Below are 22,841 nucleotides of genomic sequence, written 5' to 3'. Positions count from 1 at the left end.
GGCCGTGCATTTTAATATTTTAATTTTGTTTTGAGAAGATTGAGCTACAACCAGGGCTTGAACCAAATTTTGCTTAAAAAATCTTACATTTTTGCAAATGTGTTTTATTCCGACAGGAGATAATAGTTTCACCTAAACGCGTCACCCAGAGGCCCTATAATGACTGTTTGTCACAATTAACCGAGTAAATATTTAAAATATATTTCGATAAAAAGTTATTGCCGTATTTAAGTGATTTGCCATGATGCCGATCTCATCGTCTCTTTTGAACCAATTACAATCGCTGGCTTAAGGTTTTCGTAATTGTACGCGGTCGCTTTGTTGTAATTGGAACAGTATTTGTTTTTACATCTTTTAAATCGAAACATTACCGACCCGCGTCAAAACCATTCAATGTCGCTTTAAAATAACCACGTCTGGACAAAATTATAGTAAGGTCAATTGTATTTTAAACTCCACCTAAAAAAGTAATACTGGATCTTTCGTTCGCTCGAAGTAACAAAAGAACTGGGAAAACGCTACTTGACCTATATTATTTCAAGTTCAGTTAAAAGTCAGAACCAAAAACACCGGGTGTAAAAACAACTATTGGAAATAGAATGGCGATTTTTGGAGACACAACCTTTTTACGTTCTCGTACCACTTGGACGCTCTGTACTGCCACGCGTACCACTTTTTCGCAGAACAACTAATTTGTTCGAATCATATTTTTTTCATATTTGACGCCCGTCGCCCACTGTGCTTTTCAAAGCAACTGCTGTGCTCATTGTTGACAATTGACATGGCCTGTATTTTAAAGATCGTAAGGGTACGAAACAACAGGGGTGCATACGTAACAATAATGGGCTTCAGATTTTTTTTTTGTGAACAAAACCAGATGAACTAAACATAAAGTTGTGCAACTATTAGAAATAGAATGGCGATTTTTGGAGACACTATAGAGTTTACAAAAACAGGGCAACTCTTAACTTTTTTGTCCAAAAGAAAGGTATAAGCAAAGTAAAGGGTGAAGTGGCTTATTCTTTCCATTGACCAAAAAGTAGGCCGGGAATGCCTGAAGTGTCAGTATTTGTTCAGACCCAGTCCTCAGGACAACCATTCTCCTAAACGGAGACGGGGCCGCTAGTTGGAGTTAGGGCCAGAGTTAAACTGCGCATCCGCAGGTCAACATTTTCGCCTTCTTGGTTATGGCGTTAGTAATAGGTAAAGTCGAAGCACTACTTGCCAATTATTATTTCGAGTTCAGTTAATAGTCATAACTCATAACCTAGAACAACGGGTATAAGTTATTAGAAATAGAATGGCGATTTTTGGAGACACATATAGTTTACAAAAAGAGCAAATCTTTAATTTTTGGCACTGAACGGTAACCATTTCTACATGGCCTTGTCACTTAAAACTGTTTTGCAGACATCGACGAATGCACGACCGGAACCGACGACTGTTTCCGTCCGCCCAACGGCTTTTGTACGAACACTGTAGGGAGCTACACTTGCGGTTGCGCCGACGGCTACATTTTAGAAATCGCGGGAGGAAATACCTGCACAGGTGCACACAGTAAAACTGGCAGCATTGTAATGACTTAGGTCAATGACTTGGTTTAAGTGCACGCCAGTCACTGGTTTTAAATGACTTAAGTTGACTTTAGACAAATGACTTGACTTAGGCTTAACTTATTTAGACAATATACTTGACTTAGACTTTAGTCATTTACAAAATTGGTTTACAAAACTTGACATTGTTAAGGTGCTTTAGCTAAAATTTTTTTAGGTAATATTGTGTTACTTAACCAAATTATTAATTATAATAAACGTTAGCTTACTATTTGTTTCGTATATTTTTTAGTTTGCATTGTAAAATGTTGCTCAGAATGAAACGTGTTCACCATTTTTAAAGTGTAACAAAAAAAACTTGAAATTGACTGGCGTCACTAATGACTGGGACTTGACTTGGTATTTCTTAAAAATGACTTGGCTCGACTTCACTGGAAGTTTCGTTATTTACAAATGACTTGTTTACAACATTGAAAACTGGTGTAATACTGTAAGACGAAATTGTCGCTCCCAATGACAGAGAGTGTCATTCAGTAATAGCAATGCTGCAAAACATTTTTAACGGAAGATTTTTCCACTTTTTTAAATCAAATTTAGGATATGTCGTTGCGATATTGGTCTGAATGATTCATTTTCGTGATTTGTTCAAAAAGTTAATGCTTTTCAATCGCTATATATATGTATTAATATAAAAGTCATTATCAAAAGTCATAATATTCGATAAAATCGATATGTTGCAATTTACATAAGTTTCAGTAATAACTTATGGCATCATCAGTGTATTGCTGAGACGTCGATTTTATGGAATATTATGACTTTGATATTAAAATCCGTTCATTAAAATATAGTGAACGGTGCATCGCTATACACTTAAAAACGGTGAGATGCAGGACTGCTCCTTAGCTCTTTAACTAGTATCTAACCAGAGTTACAACCGGGATGTGTATGTTTAGACCTGAATGAGTGTACTTTGGGGACAGCGACCTGTGGAGTGAACCAGGATTGCGTTAATACAGAAGGAAGTTACCAATGTGTTTGCAAGTTTGGTTATCGTCTTGAAGGCGGCATTTGTACAGGTTTGTTGGAATTTCCCATACATTTATGCAGAATTGTTAAGGTTCGAATGAACAAATTTAATAACTCTTGCAGCGGAATGTTAATCATCAAGAACAAGTACAGCTCAACGTACTTTACTTGATGTAGAAATTTTCTTTCTTTTTTAGTGTGCTAATGGCAAACGAAACAAAACCCTTAAAGTGCACATTGCTTTAACAAACGCGTGTAAAAAGCAGGTAACGAGAAGTGTTGTAAACTGCGTTATATCTTGGGGGTAGAGGAAAATTTTAATATAATAAAAACGGTCACACATTCAAAAGTTTGGGTAACCTTGTTTTAAAACACTCTGAATGGCAGAACTCCCATTTCAAACCAACTGGTATCGAAAACCTCCCAGAAAACGATATGACATGATTTAACAAACCACTGTAAACAGTTGATTCTCTTACTTCGGAATACCTTATTGTGCGCATTATAATTCCAAAGAGCGTTGAGTTAACTGAAGGGTGCCATGAGACAAATGTAAAAAAATTGAGTTTTATTGGTTCGTTGTGAACGGACATACCTGGTATGCCAACAGGCACAGCAAGATTTAACTAAAAAGGTTAAAAAATAAAAGCCAAAAAACAATACTTTTTCTCAACAAACCAATCTACATTTCTTTGATCAAGGAAAACCTTTTGTGATCTTTGATTCTAGTATTTCCGTTTCAAGAGTATATTTATCACAAGATTCATAATGTGTGTAAGATGTCGAATATGAAACATCAACTCCTTGAAGCCGAATTATTTAACGTTACATACTTACCTTACAGTTATTAGCACTTGTTCGAGTACGGTTAGCTGCCATGCAAATGCAAGCTGTTTTATCGTTGATTTTGTTGAAACGTGCGAGTGTAATCCAGGATATTCCGGAGACGGGAGGACAGTTTGCAGTGGTAAGTGATCTGATCGACAAATATTTTCGCGACTTTTTGCCAGTGATGACTTAAGTCAATGACTTGACCTATAGGTGCACTTAAGTCACTGTTTTTAAATGACTTGACTTGACGTAATTACTTGACAAAAATGACTTGACTTAGTCATTTTGTCAAAAACTTCAGTTTTTTTTTATCTTTTTTAATTAAATTCGGTTATTTATCTCAATTTTTGTGCGTTAAGTAATTTGCTTGCTTGTTATTTTCATTTTGTTAATTTAATGATCATTATCGGGCGAGTTTTCTAATTTACAAGTTTAACATTTTATTTTTGATGTCAATGACATAACTTAAAATTGACTTGCTCGCATAATGACTTGACTGGAACTACTTGGACAACTGTTGGCTTGGACTGGGTCTTGTTGTTTTTGCAAAAGATTTCACTTGGACTTAGGATAATTTACATATAACTTGACTTGTTTACGACACTGCTATTTGCAATAGTAGCCTATGATATGATTTTTAAGAATCAAGTTGCAGTGACATTAACTAAAAAGAGAAAACTTGATTTACCGTATAAAGCAGTGGTTCGCAAACTATGTGCGGCGGCGCACCAGTGTTTCTCGAGAGATTGTTAAGTGTGCCGCGTAACTTTTTGTTATTCTGGAAAACAACAGATTTGTATTACAAACAAGCATACAGGTTAGCACGGGAGACTCAAATGACCAATATCCATACGAATACTGATAATACGAAAAAAGGAATTTACTGCTTTACAATGATAAGTAATTCTACGGGTAAGAAATGGTATTATGTGCGCGGGTATTTTATGATTTTTTTCCTGTGCAGTAAGGTAAAAAAGTTTAAAACACTTTTCTAAATTAAAGTAATAAATGTCGCCGCTGTAATACCAATCAAAACAAATTTCAAATAAACACTTTTAAACACACGAGACTAACAAAAGTGGAGCAATAACTTTATGGGTATAGGCAGTCACGCTATGTCCTAAAGTTGTTTTCAAACCAAAAAAAAACATAATAGCAATATGGCACACTGCTTCCCAAGATGACCAAAATATGCCTTACTGTGTGACCACTAAATCATTTTTTCTTCTGTATAGCTGGGCGCTATCATAACAAAACCTGACATTATGTGAAAAGCCAACCTATCCATTGTAATCGTGCGTATCAAAACACAAAGTCTCAGTGAGGAATTGACAAGAACACCCAAAGGGCCGAAACACAACGGCTGGGCCAATTTAACGGTGTCTAATAGCCTAAACCAGGGGTGGCCAACACGCGGCTCGCGAGCCGCATATGCGGCTCTTCACCCAGTTCAATGCGGCTCTTAAGTTCATGTTGCACTATTGATTTTTTAGAATGTTTCCATTTTGTTTGGTTAAGGTATGGATTATTGCCGGTTCCGACTCATACTGTTTGCCTTAAGGCCAATGCATTTTTAGCAATACTTTTGAAACAAGATAAACGCAAAAATTATGCCCAAATAATATTGATAAATGACATTATAACGAGAAATGTGTATTTTTCATCCAACTCGTCGCGTCTCCTCATAGATGAAAATTTTGTCTAGTTAACGAAATAAAGAGTGAGTAAGCAATGGAGTGATCGGCTATTTATTTCGTTCCATGTGTGTAAGGTGTGGCTCTCAGCGGTTAACCAAGTAAAAAATGCGGCTCTTGTTATCCCATTGGTTGGCCACCCCTGGCCTAAACTATCCAAAGTTTGACAACGTTAAATTTCAGGCATTGGTCCTCTTATATGGGCAAACGCAAATCACTGACACTTAAAACCCACATACCATATGTCAGCTGTAGCCAACCTATGTTTGATTGCGATCAACTGAAATGTTTTTAGTGACTCTAGATCAGGGTTGGGCAACGTGCGGCCCTTCACCTTCTTCCAGCTATTTTTCCCTAAATAGGGCTATGAGTGTGCACCATATTGGGACTTTTGCACAAACAGGAAATTGACAGAGTAACCCATTGGCTACACCGCTACAGTTGAACTCTAATGGGAAGCATCTATTACAAAACAATATTCATTCATAAAGTTTTACTTGTGTCACGTTGTTATGATAAAGACACAATTGTCTGGTACGTTCAAAGTGTAACAGACTTTTTCCACGCATATTGACTGAGATGTTAAGTTTAACAGCTGGTTTTGAATTGGGGCTATTAATTAAAATACTGAGCCGATCCATACGAGAAAGGCTTCATTGGAATTGTAGAAAAAGTTATTTCCGAATCCACAAGTAGACAGCACTGACAAAACTGCCGTAGTTGCAGCTTAGTATCTCATTAGTTTTTCTATTTAAAGCTGAAAATATTAATTAGTATTTATTTGATGTGAGACCCTCCTGTAAGCATTACATTTCCTAACTGGCCCTTGTGTTAAAAGGTTGCCCACCCCTGCTCTAGATCGACTGGTTCGGCAAAAAAAGTTGCAAGAACACTTTTTAAACACTTTGAGCGTCACTAGTATTCCAAGCCAGTGATGGAGGTTAATTTGTCACGTCAAAGAACGCCTTATTAGGCTTGCCACGCCAACAATTGTTCATTTTAATATTTCGCTTGTGTGCGAGAGCTACTGTAATGGGGAACACATACTCGTCGCGGTCGACGGGTTGGCTACCCCTGGCCTATGTGATCCATTCTAAGCATGTGTAAGAGAAGTGTTTTGGGGCACATTTTAACTTCAAAACTAAACCTAGAACTTTCCAAAACTTCCATACTATTGAACAGAAACGAGGGACTGACTGTTGGCTGGTTTTAGGAGATGGTCTAATGTAGGGTTTAACTTTTGATAAGTAAAATTATACTCTTCTGCTTTTAATGCAGACCTGGATGAATGCATTGACCGGCCCTGTGCCGAATATTCCCATTGCGTGAACACGATTGGAAGTTTTACGTGCGAATGTCTCGAGAATTTCATCGGAGATGGATTCGTGTGCACAGGTAAAAAGTTTCTAAACGTTGATCGTTAATACTTTTCTCTATAAAATTACTTGTGATGTAAAACAAATTGCTATTGTGTATCAAAAATTTTAGTAGACTTGTCATTCGTAAATCAGAACTCTTTTAATCACTGAACTGATCCAGAATTTTTATTCATCAGTTCGAACACTAAGTCACAAAAGCATACGGTGAAGTCTATTATCAAACAAGGAACTTGAAATAAATAACCACTTTGCACTAGATTGCGAGGTTAACGCTAGAATTACCGCGCGGTGAACACACCTAGAATTACCGCGAGCGGCCAAAATGACCGTTGGAATAATAAAGAAAAAAAAGTCATAATAGTTTAGATTTATTTCATTCTACAGTTCCTTTTACTATTGAGCGACCTTAACCTTTATAAGTGTTAGATTAATACGCTATAGGCTCCATTATAATATCATGTTCTAAAACATGGACCACAAATAGCTATCCAAGGTATACAAGAACCTAAAAATTAGCATCGCTTAGCGCAATCTACACATTCAAGTTTCACACAAGTTATACACTATCCGGAATCTGATCTACAGCATCCACAACACATTTTGCATTTTATTTTGTTGATAGTCCACATTAGTTTGGAATTACTTTCGTTTTCTGCTTCCGTCAACCAACGAATTTGGATAAGAATCGAGTCAAAATTATGAACTAACATGTGACTAACTGTTACCAGCGACTTCAGCAATTGTTCCATGGTTGTTTAAAAATAATAGCGACACAAATAGCTATCGTTTAAGGCGATATAATTCGTGGAGGAATTAGAATTTGTTTTACGGTCAAAATGACCGTTGGCGGTAATTTAAGGTAAATCGATTCCTACGTCATACTGTCGTTATTCTAATAAACTAAAAATTTACATACCAGAAGGTGACCTAGACTTGGGAAAAGTCAGGAAGTTTCAATATTCTAACAGTTGCCTAAGCGGAGATTTGAACGATTGAAAATCAAAAACGGTCAAAATGACTGCACCGGCAATTCTAGTGTTAAACAATTTAAAAAAATAGTTTTAGTTGAGTATACAGGTAAATGGATTTCGGCGAAGCTAAAAATAGGTCTTTCAGTCCTCAAAATTTAGAAATTCACCGGATGAAACCACCGATAAAGTTGCTGAAAAAAAAAACTTTATACGTAAAATATTTGGTCGGAAATCCAAATGAAAAACGAAGGAACCCTTGAGAAGACCTGATCTAGGTTATCTTGGCTGAACTCACAACAAAAACTTTTGCGTAAAGCGCGATAACGTTATATCGTTAAAGATCTCTTGAGGCTGTTTGTGCTAATCTAACGATCATATAATGTAAGAGGCTAAAAGTTGAATAATGCTGGCATACAGGTCACAGGACGAAACCTCCCCAAAAACTTTAAATCGTGACTGTTCCAGCCAAACGGGGTCGTAAGGTAATGTCTAAATATGGTCATGTTTTAGTTATCCTTGTAGAACGGCATTGGCTTGAAAAACGGCAGTTGCAAATTTTTTTATATTATACACTAATTTATTGCTTTATGGCTTGCGCAAGAAAAAATGGATGTGGGAAAACGGCTAGACATTTCTCAAAACTCCCAAGTGTAGATTTCATTTCTTAGAAACCTTAATGGATCTTGAAGAACTTTCTATAAACATTCTAGGCTTCCCAAACAAAAAATATTACCACAAGCAAATTCATATTTCTTTCTTTCCAAAACTGAATTTAAATAACACAAACCAGCAATTCCACCAAAAGAGAATAAAAAAATTCATCCCTTTGTACAATTGTTATAAATTAAGTTCAAAATAGGTTTTTCACAGCCCTTAGATCACAAATTGGATTATCAATTAAACAAAGAATATGTTTTATTAATTTAGTTAAGGTCCGCACATTGTCAATCATAAATATTTGAAATAAGGCCAAGCCGCTTATGAAAGAAATCACATCAAAGAAAAATGAAGACCAATATAATTTAAACTTTTTCACATAGGCATGACAAAAACTTAAATCCACAATTCAAAAAACTAAAAAGTATTGTCAAATTCTTTATATTTTTAATTTTAGACAAGATTTTTAAATAAATTTTAGACTTTGCTATTTTGGTTAGCATGTTAGCCTAAAAGTAGCAAATAGAACAAAACAATTAAATAGTTATTATAAAAATGGATAACATATGAAACTTTTTTGAGTTCAGATATCAATGAGTGTGATTCCAACCCATGTATTGCAAAAGCAAATTGTATCAATGATCCAGGATCTTATACTTGTCAATGTAAAAAAGGATATAGTGGAGATGGATTCACTTGCTCAGGTAAGTTAAAAAATATTTCTTCAGATAGTTTAATGGTTCATCAGTTATATTTTTGAATGCCCAAAAATTAATTTAAAAACAGTTCTAAATTGGAAAATTAATTAGTTAAACATTTGTTGTTCAATAAACAAAATAAAATAATAGTATAATATTTCATCAGTTTTATTTTTAAATGCCAGAACATTAAAAAAATTACAAAATTGGAAAAGTAATTAATCACTAATTCTTTGTGGAATAAATAGAATAACAAACAGTTTCCCAAAACAGTTTAAAGAATATTTGTATTGTTGTCATTTTTTGCGAGGTGATGTCTTTGAAACTTTGGTTTACTAGTGTATTTAACAAATTAGGAGATTTATAGAAAATATAATTTGCGTCGATACAATATTAGATGAAAATGAATGCACCAGCAGCCCATGCAGTGGTCTTGCAATCTGCAATAACACCGTTGGAAGTTTTATATGCCAATGTGACTCTGGGTACACTGGTGACGGATTAATATGTGGGGGTGAGTGTTTGATTGTAAAATGGCATAGTTTCAAAATAGATTATTGGTTAAAGGCACACTCAGAACATATTTTAGGTTTATTTATTGTTTCATGTGCACTATATGTAAAACAAAGTATGAAAAAGAATTTATGAAAATCTTATTTCAAATCGTTTCATTTAATAGGCAAAAAATATACTATAACAGTTATATTTTTTAATTGAACCAATAAGTCGGTCTGCACTTAACCACAAAATGTTTATTGTTACCTCTATAATCCAGATATCAATGAATGTCTTTCCAATCCTTGTGATCCAATGGCCAATTGTGACAACTTCATTGGGGGGTTTACGTGTGAATGTTATTCCGGATATACTGGAAATGGAACAGTTTGCACAGGTCAGTGAAATTAGAGCATTTAAATCAAGTGCTTGTCAACCTTTTTTGAAGCATAACAATTTTAAGTTTACTGAATAAATTGTACACCCCAGAGTACACAACGCACTAAAGTACCTTACAATAAGATTATCAAGAGATTATTTGGTTATGATGTTTAAAATAGAGTATAGTAGCATACACACTATTACGCTATGTACACTGAAATAAATGTTGGGCCATGTATTGTACACTCCAGTCTGGTAATAAACCTGTTTATTTATTATGATACTTGACCATAAACTTGTTGTAATGCGGTAGATGTTGTACGCCCAGACTTCCCAGTACACACCACCAATGTGGTACACCCTTTAACAATTCTGGTACACCTTTGGGTGTATAAACCACCCAGTTTAAAAGCACTGTTTCAATCCATAAGAATGTGGGTTTAAAAGGTTTACAGGAAACATTAGCTGTTATTATTTCATTTTAAAGGAGATATGGTAAGCTGGAGGTTTAACTAGCTTACCCAAGGTTGGGATTTTGAACTTGCTCACTTGCCAGCTTACCAATGCGAGTTTAATTCTCTCTGGGTGAGTGCTGATTGAAACCCACTTGCCCGATTGTAGATTACCCTTAAACAAAATGGGTTGTTGTTTCCAACCTACTGTACTCACCCTGCAACAAGCTAATGTTAAATGCAACAAACTGAAGGGCCGAAATTGCATAAATTGCTACCTATACAGGCTTGTGCTACTACAGAATGAAACAAGTGTATTGCATGTGGTAAACAGTCCCATGCAATCAATACTAATGTAAACAATCAGAGCCGATTAGAACAGAACTTTGTACTATATATGCACCAAAATAAAAAGGCTGATTAAATTATTAGAAAAACAATTGGGTAGGTAAAAACTCAGACCGCATGCCAACATTTATTATTTCCGACGAGCGCTAATTGGTTGAACCAATCAACCGACTGGCGAGGCAAATTTTAATTCAATACTGTTATCTAAAATACAGTAATTATCATCACAAATCATACATCAACACAGTTTGTTTAATAGGCACGTTTTCACCATAAATGTATGTAATAGACGATGAATGTGCTGTATTTCCGGGTCCCTGTGATTTCGATGCGAACTGCACTAACACCCCTAGCAGTTACATCTGTGAATGTAACCCTGGATATAGTGGATCTGGTAAAACATGCGAGGGTAAGTACAAATCATATATTATACAGAATAACTATGCTTGTGTTTTTTGTGGATAAAGGCATAATTAAAAACTAATATTAAGAATACAGATGACCTTTACAGTTATCTAACAACAAAGTTGATTTACCAACAATTGATTTTGACCAACCCCTCTTTTTTTTAGCCTTGCATTCCCTGTGAAAAAAAATCCTGATTAGGCCACTCAATTTCATTAGTAGACTTTATGAAGAGTATTATCTAGCAATATTGCTGTATATAAAACAAAAAATCATATATATCTTTGTTTTATTTTCATTGTTTTGACACAAATTATAAAATCTAACTAACTTTTTTTAGGTGTGCAATATATATATTCGTTTCAATTACAGATATTGATGAGTGTGCTTTGTCACCTAGCCCTTGTGATTTAAATGCAGCGTGCACAAACCTCCCTGGAAGTTACTTTTGTATATGCAACCCCGGTTTTAGTGGAAGTGGTGATGTATGTTCAGGTGGGAATAAATATATTGTTAATCCAACACAGTGGTTCTCAAACTGTGGGCCCAGTACTAGGCCACCAGACATTTCTAATTGGCCACAAAGCAATTTGAACAGATTCTACTGTTTTGCTATACTGTAGCTATTATGCTCTTTGTTTAGAAAAACAGTAATTATTTAACAAGAACGGTCATTGTCTCCTAACAAAGGGTTTTAGCTGCTGTGTTGGAGATAGCAGTACTTGCAAATATAAAGTCCAAGCAGCGCAACCGTCTTGAAGTTGAGCATAATATTCGCTGCGCTCTGTCATCAACAGAGGCTAGAATTCCGAATCTTGACGAATAACTATAAATAGACATATGGGCCACAGACCAAAAAAGCTTGAGAACCCCTGATCTAACTTAACATTGGTGATTCACAAAAAAGATGGTGAAACAATTGAATGGTACAAAATGTTTACTTCGTTTTAAAAAATAGAAATCAATTAGAAATAAATTTGCATTTTGCTATAGTTTTTTATTTTAAATTGGGACACTTTGTCGAGACTAATACATATTTATTGCACCTTTGTTTTTTACCTTAAACAAAATTTAAAATACATTGTAGTTGATTTTGCATATAAAGAAATTTAATAGATTAATTAAAACAAGTTGTATTCTAAATTTATATTACACTATTGTGAGTTTGTGCTATGAAAAAGGTTTTTATTTTGTTTTGAATCCAAGTTTTCAATTAATAGATTTTTGAAAGTTTTGTCAATCATTATTATCCATGAATAAATGAAATTATTAGACAATAGGTTTGTACATGTCAGCTGTAAAACTAATAAGAGTGAATAAAAACGTTTATTTAACAGATATTAATGAATGCGATTCTTTACCCTGTGATGAAAATGCCAACTGTACAAACACTATGGGTAGTTACTTTTGCAAATGTAACACTGGTTTTAGTGGAAGCGGTGAAGTATGTTCAGGTAGGAATAAATGAATTGTTAATCCAGCATAACATTAGATATACCTAAAGAAAAAAATGTTGCTTTGTATTTTTATATATATGAAAACCTTCTATCTTGTAGCAATGTGTTTATCTTTTATAGAAATAAATGAATGTACAACATCTCCAAGACAATGTGATATTAATGCTAACTATACAAATACCAAAGGCAGTTACTTTTGCGAATGTAAATTAGGTTTTATTGGAGAAGGTGCCACATGTATAAGTAAGAACATTTATATTAACAGTGGTAAAATCATATTAGAGAAGGTAAATTATACATTTTTATACCCATAGGCTTACTCACCCTTAACCAAGTTCTGAAATTTATTAGAGATGTTGCTCCCAATTTAAATACTTGTGATGTGAAACATAGTACAGTATTGCATTTCCTCTTTGTTGCGAGGTGACATATTTTGCAATACCTAAATTCCAATAACAATTGTCCTAAACTATAGGTACAATTTAGCCGTATTTAACATAGTAATTTATTTTAATTCAAAATTTGAGATGCTTGGGTGGGAAAAAAAATTTTTTGGCCACTTCCATGCAAGCAAGTTGCAGTAAAAATAGTTTGTCATAAACCAAACCAACTGTTAAAGAAATGTTTCTGCACAAAGTGTGACAAGACTGAAAATGTGTTTATGTTGTTGACATTTTTTTAGGTATAAATGAATGCACATCAAGCCCATGTGATATCAATGCTGACTGTGAAAATATTGATGGCAGCTTAACATGTTTGTGTAAACCTGGCTACACAGGTGATGGTCTGACATGTGAAGGTAAGGCGCTTTGGAATTAATGTTCAATAATATTTTAATCTTTGACAAGGGATGTATTCAATGTAATTCCCCTATCTAAATACAATTAGTTTACCTTATTTTTTGCATATTTTAAGTAACTTGTGACAATTAAAACATTTACATTTAAAATCGATTGACAAAAAACACTAACCAAAAATGGTTCTCTAATTTTACAAATAAACTCCCTTGGAACTAGGAATCAGGTTTTGTACGAAGGGTTCCAAAATGCTTTAAATGGTTAAAAATTATAACAAGGCAGGCTGAATATAACAAGAAATGTAGAAATATTTTTTTTCTTAAAATTTTCTCTTCTTTCTTAACAATATTTCTTGTTGTGGGTTTTTGTCATAAAAAACAGAAACTTGTGTCTTGTCTAATTCTACAAAAAAAATATATTCCAATTTTATGCTTTCAGAAATTAATGAATGCCTTTCGGATCCTTGCGATGCAATGGCTCTTTGTTTAGACCTGATGGACAATTTTACTTGCGAATGTATCCCGGGATATTCTGGAAATGGACTTGTTTGTACAGGTTAACAAAAATAATGTTGTCACATTTGTACGTAAATGGCTAAAATATTTACTGTATACATAAGAATGCATAATTGCATATGATCAATAGATCTTAGTCAATTTGTCCAAGGACACTGTGTATAAAGGTTTTAGTTTTTCAGAGTAACTGAATAACTATATCAATGGCTACACAAAAAATATTAAAATATACATTTATATAACAGATATAGAAGAATGTGCTATGTCTCCAAACCCCTGTCATTTGAATGCTTCCTGCATGAACACCGATGGCAGTTATATTTGTGAATGTAACCCAGGATTTAGTGGAAGTGGAGAAGTATGTACAGGTAAAAAATATGTTTGGAAACACTTTTATATCTGTGTAAACTTTATTTGAGTCAGTGTTTCCCAATGTTTCATGGCGCACCTGCAGACCCCTAAAAGCCCTTAGACACAATTCTTTTTTCTATATATACCATTATTTCCCTTATAAGGCTTCCAGGGTTTTATAACATTCATCTCAGAGTGGCATATCTTTGTGAGGACTATAGCATTAATAATATAAGCTAAAAGTTTTAAATTTTAGAAAATTATTTAAATTAGCCAACATGCACCTTTCATGATGCAGCGATTAAAAGCGCTGGTTAAGACTGTCATACCTACCTATTAAAATAAATGACTTACTTTGATTAGGAGAAATCGATTCTCATCTTCAGTGGTTTCCAACCTTTTTTGGCTTGTGGCACCCTACAGGAATTATAAATAGTTTCCTTCACCCTTGCTTGTATTGTAACATTACACATTAGCAAATTGTAACATTACATTGTGCAAAAGGTTGAAAAAAACATTGTGATGTGTTTAAAGTACTATAAACATGTATTTAACAATAATTTTTGAATTGCACCACATAGTTGTACATGAGTTAAAACTTTAACATATAGGTATTTTTTATGAATTTAGAAATCAACGAATGTGCATCTGATCCATGTGGTGCAATGGCAAATTGTACAAATCTAATCGACAGTTTTTCGTGTGAATGTAATGCAGGTTATGCTGGAGATGGGTTTACATGCACAGGTTAATACATTTTTATTTAGTTATTTAATTACTACAGTGGTCAGCGAACTTTTTTCGAGAGCTATTATAGGCCCAATACGTAAAACCACTATGAAAACAGTGGCTGATTCAAGATATTTGTTTGGGGCATTAGAATGATGTCACAAAGTTACGTTAAAAACAATTGTTCTTTGAAATACTTGTTGTTCTCGAACAAACTAGTATGCAAATATGAATCTAAAATCCAGTTTAATTGCGTTCATAAAAAATTGTGTTTTTGGTTTTAAATTGGCATAACTAAAATAAAAAAATACGCGACACATACGGCACATAAAGGGATTTGAATATTGCTTTAAATAACTGCATTTATAGTATAATTTAACAGAAATTTAACTGTACTTTATCAGTCACACTGTGCAAAAAATCATACAATGGCGGTTTTGGGTGGAATAGAATTATGTGTATAAAACATGTACAGAAAAATCCTTAAATTTGACTCCAAAAGTAACAACATAGTTCTAAGTAATTTAAGAAACTTGGCGTTCTTTAACCAACCGGTGTGGTATTGTGCAACTAAAGAAAATTTATCGTGCATAAAATATTAACATCATATTATCTTCACAGCTGAATCGGGACACCCGCAATAACGCAAAAAGTTTGCAGGAAACACAAAAAAGGAATACAATGAACTAGATATACTTTAGTGGAAATTTTATTTTGCAGAAAATCTAATTTCACACAGTGTTAGGCGGTTGACACAAAGAAAATGTGAAACATTACATGACGCCTTGGTGATGAAAACACTGCCATGCCATAATGTAAAACATATAACATACGCACTGAGCGCAAAATATTTAGTTTTACAGGCCCTCTCAGGGCCACATTTGGCATGCAGGCATGAACCATGCTGAGGCGGATGAGACAATATAAAACTTCTTAGTCACACTAACTTTAAAAAAAAAACTGTGCAGCTATTACACAGCCCAGAACTACATTATAACGCTATACTATTACAAAGTAACCCTCGGCCCAGCAAAAATTGCTCTGCAGCCTACAGTTTGCCAACCACTGAATTACTATATCATTGTGGAGGGGGTAAAAATATGTAAAACTGCCAATAGCTGCTAAAAATAATAATTCATTGAGCAAAAATAAATAAGGTAAGAAAATTGCAATACAACGGCCATAACATTTACAATCTATGTTTGGTGACACTTTCAATGAATTCCAATACAAGTTGCTTTTAATGGAATTCAAAAAAAATGTAAAATTATTAGGGTGTTATTAAAGTTTTTGTCCAACATAGGTGACTAAAAATTCTTTACAAAGTTATCTATAAAATTTACAAAAATGTTTTTAAAATACTGATGAATTTAGTTGTATTGAAGTTTAATATGTAAGTAGTAATGAACCATGTTTAAAAGCATATGTAAATACTATCACTATCACTAAGGAAGTGAATTAGGATATTTTTTTACAACTGGCATTACATTTTTTTACATTTTAGCTGCTAACAGTATAAATAGTAAACTTTGCATTATAAATAATTAAACTATGTTATGTGGCTAATCAAAAATGACACTTGCTTATATACAAAGATGTATTGTAAAATAAAATTTATAGTTATAAATCCAGGGAGAGATTTACTAAATAATTACATTTAATCAACAGATGTTGACGAATGTTCTTTACCATCGACACCTTGTAATGCATATGCTAACTGTTCGAACATTGAAGGGAGTTATGTATGTGAATGTTTGCCAGGTTTCACTGGAGATGGTAAAATGTGTGAGGGTGAGAACAACCTTTTTATTTGAAAAATTGTTAAAAAACAATTTCTGTAATGTGTAGCATAGAATTTGCTTTTCAGACTGTAAAAATAAAACAAAAAGTTATTCCAACCAAATTCTTTTATTCACCTTAGAGATTAAAAATGCTGTTGGACATGTAGTATTTTTGTAAACTCCGAATTAGATTAGAACTAGAATTAGAGCACACAAGCAATTTACAAATTAAATTAGCATTAGCGGCATTTCGCTCTAGTTTTTTTTTAATTGGAAAAGTAGAACTATTTAGACGTAATAAGAATATCAAAGCCCATACAGAAGTAGGTATCATTTTGAACGTTTCGAATAACTCTTTATTCATTTTCAACAACTAGAACTATTTAGTTATCCAAGTCTGCTAACAAGCTTTCTAGACTGAACTTACCGTTTTTTGTTTAATATTTACTTAAATTAAATAGGTAAGTAAAATTAGTTTCAATAAGTGCTGAATATGTCATTTTGAGTTGAAGTTTAAACTTATTGATTTGTCTCAGGATTTGGGCAATTTTTACTTGTTATTACAAAAGTAATGTACAATATTTTTCATCTAAAAATAACATTTTGTGCTGTGGGTTAAATCAATGAATTAAAAACGTATACAGCAAGCGCTGTGCGCAATATGCACAGGTTGTTAGTAAACAGTTTTCAAAACATAGAAGTTCTACTTTACTGTATTTTTAATGTAGATTTCCATGGATGTGAAATAAGCCCATGTGACATAAATGCAATCTGTGCCTATGCAATGGGAAGCATTGAGTGTACATGTAAAGCGGGTTACAGGGGCGATGGGTTTACATGTAGAGGTAAGATGTCATTGAATGTATTACTGTTGTGTTAAGGTTATAACAATTTTTTCACTACACTGTGACCAAGTCATTTTAAAAAGACTCAAGTCCCAGTCAAGTCATTCGTAAAAAAAATTAAGTCCATGTCAAGTTTTTTTTGAATAAATAACAATCCAAGTCCCAGTCCAATTCATCGGTTGCCCAAGTCAAGTCCCAGTCCAAGTCATCGGTTGCCCAAGTCAAGTTCCATGCCCAAGTCAAGTTTTAAGTTATAATTAGAGCAAGTCAACTTTAAGTCCAGCCCTTGTCAAAAAAATAAAACATTAAATTATGAAAACCGACAAACTCCTCTGATTATTAAGAGCAACTCTAAGTACAAAATAACATAAAACCAGCATATTAGAAGCAAATTCTTTTATGTGCAAAGATTGGGACAAATAACGCAAAATGACTTAAGTGCACTTAAGTCAAGTCTTCAGCCTAAGTCATTACAACACTGCTGTGAGCATCCAGTGACGAAATTGAAATCAATCGGCCCATTAAGCATATTGAAAGGGGAACAATACAGCAAAATAACATACAGTTAATATGTATGTATTGGGGAAAATTACATTTTTTTGGACATGAGTAAGCTTTGGCCCCCAGACAGAGTCTAGGCCGCAAAAGCAATTTAATCTGACCAAGGCTTATTTTTGCAAACAAGAAAAGGCATAACGCTTACTTTTCTTTCTGTTAAAATATTTTAATGAATAAATGACACTTACAAGGTATCCTCACCTTTTAGAGCTTACCAACCACAGGATACAGTTTTGTTGTATAGTTGAACAAAACGCATAAATTAGGATAACATGAAATAAATTTATAGACTATTAAAGAAGATTGTCAAACCCTGTTTTAAAACAAGGACATTTATAGAATTTTTTTATTTTTTTGTCAAAAATAATTGACCATAACTGGGCTACAAGAGTTTTAATAAAGCTAATATAACAGTACCACACATTTGCCTAGACTGTTTTAGGAGATTTTTAGACAGGTTTCTTAACAAAATGAAACTTGTTCTCTACCTATAACCAACAATACTAAAATACTACCGTCAAAATCAAAGAGTATGAGAGAGCAGATTGAAAAATGTCTCTATTAAAGCAAGTAAAGTTTTAACATGATAAGAGTGCTTTTAAATCCAAAAATCAAAATGTGTGAGGGTGAGAACAACCTTTTTATTTGAAAAATTGTTAAAAAACAATTTCTATATGTGTAGCATAGAATTTGCTTTTCAGACTGTAAAAATAAAAAAAGGTTATTCCAACCAAATTCTTTTATTCACCTTAGAGATTAAAAATGCTGTTGAACAAAGTAGTATTTTGGTAAACTCCGAATTAGATTAGAACTAGAATTAGAGCACACAAGCAATTTACAAATTAGATTAGCATTAGCGGCATTTTGCTTTAGTTTTTTTTTTATTAAAAAAGTAGGACTATTTAGTTATCCAAGTCTGCTAACAAGCTTTGTAGACTGAACTTACTGTTTTTTGATAAAATATTTACTTAAATTAAATAGGTATGTAAAATTAGTTTCAATAAGTGCTGAATATGTCATTTTGGGTTGAAGTTTAAACTTATTTATTTGTCTCAGGATTTGGGCAATTTTTACTTGTTATTACCAAAGTAATGTATAATATTTTTCATCTAAAAATAACATTTTGTGCTGTGGCTTATAGCAAAACCAAAAAAATAATAATAAATTAAAAAAACGACAAATATTACAAAGGTCTTTAAAAATTTAGACTTCAGCATATGCAAATCTAATCCATGCAATGCAACGGCACATTGCATTGAAATTGCTAACAGTTTCTCATGCATCAGTAAACAGTTTTCAAAACATAGCAGTTCTACTTTACTGTATTCTTAATGTAGATATCAATGAATGTGAAATAAGCCCATGTGACATGAATGCAATCTGTGCCAATGCAATAGGAAGCTTTGAGTGTACATGTGAAGAGGGTTACAGCGGCGATGGGTATACATGCAGAGGTAAGATGTCATTGAATGTTGTACTGTTGTGTTAAATTTATAACAAGTTTTTAACTACACTGTGAGCCAGTGTTGTAAACAAGTCATTTTGATATGACCTAAGTCCCAGTCAAGTCATTCGTAAAATAACTTAAGTCCAAGTCATCGGTTGCCCAAGTCAAGTCTCAGTCAATTCATAATTAGAGCAAGTCAACTTCAAGTCCAGCCCTTGTCAAAAAAATAAAACTTTAAATTATGAAAACCGGCAAGTACTCCTCCGATTATTATGAGCAACTCAAGTAAAAAATAACATTAAAGCAGCATATGACAAGCGAATTCTTTTATGTCCAAAGATTGGGATAAATAACGCAAAATGACTTAAGTCAATTCATTGGCCTAAGTCATTACAACACTGCTGTGAGCATCCAGTGACGAAATTGAAATCAATTGGCCCATTAAGCATGTTTAAAGGGGAACAATACAGCAAAATAACATGCAGTTAATACGTATGTATTGGGAAAAATTCTACATTTTTTTGACCTGAGTAAGCTTTGGCCCCCAGACAGAGTCCAGGCTGCAAAAGCAATTTAATCTGGCCAAGGCTTATTTCGCAAACCTTTTTGCAAAGAAAAGGCATAACGCTTATTTTTCTTTCTGTTAAAATATTTTAATCAATAAATGACACTTACAAGGTATCCTCACCTTTTATAGCTTACCAACCACAGGATACAGTTTTGTTGTATAGTTGAAAAAAACGCATAAATTAAGAACATGAAATACATTTATAGACTTTTAAATAAAATTGTCAAACCCTGTGTCAAAACAAGGACATTAATAGCATTTTTTTATTTTTTTGTCAAAAATAATTGACCATAACTGGGCTACTAGAGTTTTAATAAAGCTAATATAACAGTACCACACATTTGCCTAGACAGTTTTGGAGATTTTCAAACATGTTTCTGAACACAATGAAAATTGTTCTCTACCCATAACCAACAATACTAAACTACTACTGTCAAAATCAAAGAGAATGAGAGAGCAGATTGAAAAATGTAGGGATTGAAGCAAGTAAAGTTTCAACATGATAAGAGTGCTTTTAAATTAAAGTCTTTTGTTTGTGTTGTTACAGAAACAGAGCTGGAGCCCTGTGAAGTTCAAACTTGTGATAAAAACGCTATATGCACTAACTCTGGAGAAACTGCAATTTGTGAATGTAGGGATGGATTTCAAGGAGATGGTTTTGAATGCCATATTGAAATCGGTAAAAAGCATTTCTAAAAATATTTTATTTTAAACAAAAATGTAGGCGTTATTAGAAATAAAAATAAACTCTTTTTTTTTATTTTATTAATAATATGCCTGGTAGCAACAGTTTGGGTATAAACGCATAATTGTAATGACTATCACATTTGCCAAACTTTTAGGGTCACAAATCCCAATAATATCAGACGTATATTTAAAAAACACTGACCCTTGTGGATGAACATTATGTCTACATTGCAATCGAATCTAAATGCTTAAAATATTACTGGTTATATTGATCAGCTATTGCTTAACTTTTTTTAAAAATTTCAGTTTTATTTTCCGTTGTGGATTTTGTGTAATGTTTTTACAGACCCCTTGTGGTTCTATGGACCCATCGTTAAAAATACTTACAGCATATAAACAAGATACTTTTTGGTTTTAGATTGTCTATTAGGGGCCGGTAGAACCAATCTGTTATTATATATCAGGGGTTCCCAACCTGTGGGCCACTGTCCCCTAGGGGGCCATGAGCCTTTTTCAAGGGGGCAATAAAAAACAAACATTTTTTTTAATTTAATATTTACTCTACTAGAACAAAAAAAATTAATTAAAATTTGCAAGAAGAGATGGCAACCCGATTGAGCTTTGCAAAAGATAGGTTAACAACATTTTGGCCAAAACTAAGCAATTCATACCCTAAGCTTATGATGTGACATGCGGCTGGCTCTTTCCACCACTAAACCAGAAAATAAGACATTGCCAGAGGAAAAACAAGCTTAAATATCACATTAACTGAATTAACGAATGAATGTACTCTCATGTTTATTGTGTGTTGTATTTATATCATTTTATCACTCTTAATGTTGGTTACTGTGTATTCAAAAGGTTGAAAAAATAGGGGGGCTATTGATTTCCCAAAATGTTTAAAGGGGGCCACGGCGTAAAAAAGGTTGGGAACCCCTGTTATATGTTAAGTAACTGTCCCAAATAAAAGTCCTGTGTGGTGTGCAACAAGTATTATGCAATTGGACTATACACACCTAGGGAAATAAACAATAATAAAACAACACACCACAGTTGTTTTCTTAGTAGCTTAGCTGTATCACTGCTACAAGTTATAAATTACTGTTAAGGCCAGACCATCAAATTTTCCCAACTTTTTTCAAGGCTTGATATACATTCTTTTATTTTCAGGTGCAGAGGATTTACGGCCATTCTTTGTATATAATTTCATTCAGATTTTATGTCGCCACATTTCAGGCAAACCGGATGTATGTAAACAATTATTCAAGTATATAGTCATTTAAAATATATATGTGGACATGTATGATTGACACATCACCAATTTACAATGTTCAATGATATGCTTACTACATTCTTTAAACCGCCTAAACATTTAATTAACAGAATGTATATACGACACTAAAAAGTGTCCCATGAGAGTAATTTCCTATCCTAAATAATAACAAAATTTATCACTGACTGTACGAAGCACCAGTCAAAATCCCTATTTCATAAAAATTCTACTTTCAAAAATATTGGAATTGTAAATATATTTGGCTTGATAAATTATTAAATTGCTAAAACAATTTAAAAAAAACAGAATGTTTAGTGTGTAGTAGACATCTATGAATTTATTTGTTGATATTGAATAAGGACTATTTGGAAAAATATGCAACTTGTAGTAATGAAACTTATAATAAAAATAAATATATATATATGTGTGTATATACTGCTTGCTTTTATTATTTGAAGTCGAAGTTGTCTGTTAGAATTTAAAAAAGAGTATTTCTAATAGAAAAAAAGTGTTTTTTGTTTAAATAAACAAAAATGTTTATCACCCAAAACACCAAAAAAACATAACAAATGAAAAAAAAAAACTTTACTTACCACTCACCAGTCAACTATTATGCTGTACAGAAGAAGCACTTTTATATTTTACCAATCATACTTTGAAAGATACTAATAATCTAAAACCGACAAGAGAATGTAATGCAAAATCTTGTTCTAAAATAATGGAGATTTTTGTTGCTTTTCCATGACTTTATAAAATAAAACACATTATTTTTTAAAGTTACATAGTTTGAGTGCATAAAAATGCACTTTCAATCAGGACTGACTATAAACGCAAACAAATGAGTGAATAAAACCCCTTAGTATAATTTGCTGCAATACTCCTCAAAAAAAATCATGGACCTGTCTAAATGGCCACCTGTCAATATGGGTTTATAGTATTCAAA

General features: G+C 33.2%; 1 long non-coding RNA gene across 1 annotated transcript; it reads left to right on the top strand.

Moving 5' to 3' along the window:
* Positions 1-16,433: 16,433 nt before the first annotated feature.
* On the top strand, positions 16,434-22,137 carry LOC146145702 (uncharacterized). Its single transcript, XR_014498687.1, has 4 exons — positions 16,434-16,530; positions 17,249-17,365; positions 20,492-20,617; positions 21,796-22,137. It is a non-coding gene; the product is annotated as an uncharacterized LOC146145702 (long non-coding RNA).
* The last annotated feature ends 704 nt before the right edge of the window (positions 22,138-22,841 follow it).

The sequence above is a fragment of the Ascidiella aspersa genome, chromosome 5 (assembly GCF_963924565.1).
Source record: "Ascidiella aspersa chromosome 5, kaAscAspe10.2, whole genome shotgun sequence".
In the NCBI taxonomy this organism is placed as follows: Eukaryota; Metazoa; Chordata; class Ascidiacea; order Phlebobranchia; family Ascidiidae; genus Ascidiella; species Ascidiella aspersa.
Note: the sequence above shows the minus strand (reverse complement) of the source record. Positions and strands in the feature narration are given on the sequence as shown.